General features: G+C 42.1%; 1 pseudogene; it reads right to left on the bottom strand.

The window, feature by feature from the left end:
• Window positions 1-588: 588 nt before the first annotated feature.
• LOC118021351 lies at window positions 589-1440 on the bottom strand (annotated as a pseudogene).
• Between the last annotated feature and the right edge of the window lie 898 nt (window positions 1441-2338).

Raw genomic sequence — 2338 nt, 5'->3', positions numbered from 1 at the left:
AAAAAAAAAGAAAAAGAACTGTTTCAGGCATTAGGGACCCAAAGACAAATGAAGCATAATCCCTTGCACTCGAGGACCTTGGAATCTAGAAGATGTAATAAGGAAACTATTCCAAAACCTTGTAGAAGTCAGGATTTATTTCACTTTTTCACAAATTCATTAATCCTATCAAAAGAAAGAAAGGTTAATCTGAAAATACATGTCCCTAGCAAACTCTCACTTCTAATAATGTGTTTACTTGGTAAGAGCACATAAATGATACTTTGAATAATCCTTTCCTGAATCTTGCCCGGGAGCAAAATCAGGTTTGAGTACTCCACCCTCTTCTTTTTTTCTTTTAATGGATCGGTTATTTAATTAGTTCTCTGAAAAATATTTTATTTATTTATTTTAATTATTTATTTATTTGAGGGGGGGGAGTGCCAGAGGAGGGGGGGCAGAGGGAGAGGGAGAAACAAACTGCTCCCTAAGCACAGAGCCCAACATGGGCCTCCGTTCCAGGACCCTGAGATCATGACCTGAGCCGAAGTCAGACATTTAACGGGTCTGAGCCACCCAGGCACCCAGGCATCCCTTTTTGTAAGAAATTCAGAACACCAATTTGTGAGGGTAAACTCCATTTGTGGGAGAAAACACAGAGGGGAGGTAGCCCTGAAGCTGAGGAACAGCTTTGATTTTTGGCCGAATTTGTGAGTCCATAGCTTTCCCATCAACCTTGCGCTGCTCTGTAATCTCACATTTCTCTTTCTCCATGTTGAAGATCTCACTTTCCTGGTGTCTGGGTTTATGCAGCCTCTTCTTGAAGTAAGCATCAGTGAGGTGTTTTGGGATTTTCACACTGCTGATACCAATTTTGGTGGAGGTGGCAATGACAAATTTCTGGTGTTCTAAGCAAAGCAACCCGAATGAGGGCCAGAGGTCTGGTCGCAACTAGCAAGCCACTGCTCAGTTGCTTCAGGAAAACCACCCTCTTGCCTCTATGGCGCCCAGTGAGGATGATCAAAATGGTGCCAGGAGTGATGCTAGCTCGCAGTTTTCTCACACGCTGACTGCAAGGTTTTTTTTGCCGTGGCTCAACAGCTTTTGAGGCACATCTTCAGTAGGACAATACCTAGACATTTTGCAAAGTTTAACCACTCGGGTACCACCATTCTTGCCACCACCAACTGGTTTTGTGACAGTAGCAAGAACCTTCTTTTTCTTTTCAACCCTGGATTTAGCTGCTGAATACTTCCTCTTGTACATGGCCTTTCTGGAATACACAGCATATTGGGAATATCCACCAATTCCTCTGACTAGGACAGGGCTTGCAGTGGAGCTTCTCCTTCTTTGGTATTTTAGCTTCGCGGTTACCCTTCTTGACCTTGCCACCAGAATCAGCCTTCTTGGCTCCAGATTTTTCTCCTTAGTATCGGGCTTGTCAGCTTTTTCACCCGCCATCTTGCAAGACAGGAAAGAGCTCCATCTTCTTCTTTTGGGAAGTTGCCACTGTATTTGCTGATATCTGAACTTGGTGTCATTCTCCTTGATTTTCTTTTTTTTTTTTTTTAAGATTTTATTTGTTTGACAGAGAGAGAGAGTACAAGCAGGGGGAGCGGCAGGCAGTGGGAGAGGGAGAAGAAGGCTCCTGCTGAGCAGGGAGCCCAATGCGGGACTCCATCCCAGGACCCCGGGATCATGACCTGAGCCGAAGGCCGGCGCTTAACTGACTGAGCCACCCAGGCAACCCTCTTTGATTTTCAAAATAACAAATATTCAACTATTCATTCTGGACTGAGTACACTGGACACAATTCATGCAGTCTAGTTGACTGAAATTATTTAGACCTTCGCACAACTTAGGTACTGCTTTTCTCATTCATCTTGGGCTCCAGTTCCTTCTAGCCCACCATGGTTTTACCTTTTTCAAATATGAAAACATTCCCCTTGACATGGAAGAGAGACTCAAGATTCTGCTTACTCTGCCACTTGTTCACATTACAGAGTCAGCACCAGCATCAGACCTAACTCTTCCGTTATCTTTTTGCTCTAAATATGATTTATGAAACTTTTTTATTTGTCCTCAGCAGATTTACAATTCTCAACTCATTTGGGACTTTAGTGTTTTTACAGATTTATGATATTCTCTCTATTCATCCTTAGTCGTATTTCCTTATTTCCATCATTTGTAAATTTTGTCTTAAAATCTGAACTAATCAGAAAATATCTCATAATATTATACTGCCTTCCTCAGATACCTCCCTCCTTTCTTCTTCATTGAGGTCATTTAAAATTATGTAATCAGAATTGAATATTTAAGGGCAACCCAATCTTCTTAATCATGGTACATCTACCACAGT

Source organism: Mirounga leonina, unplaced genomic scaffold (assembly GCF_011800145.1).
Source record: "Mirounga leonina isolate KUSES-001 unplaced genomic scaffold, KU_Mleo_1.0 Mir_174, whole genome shotgun sequence".
NCBI classification, from domain to species: domain Eukaryota; kingdom Metazoa; phylum Chordata; class Mammalia; order Carnivora; family Phocidae; genus Mirounga; species Mirounga leonina.
This window is presented reverse-complemented; position numbering and strand designations above follow the sequence as displayed.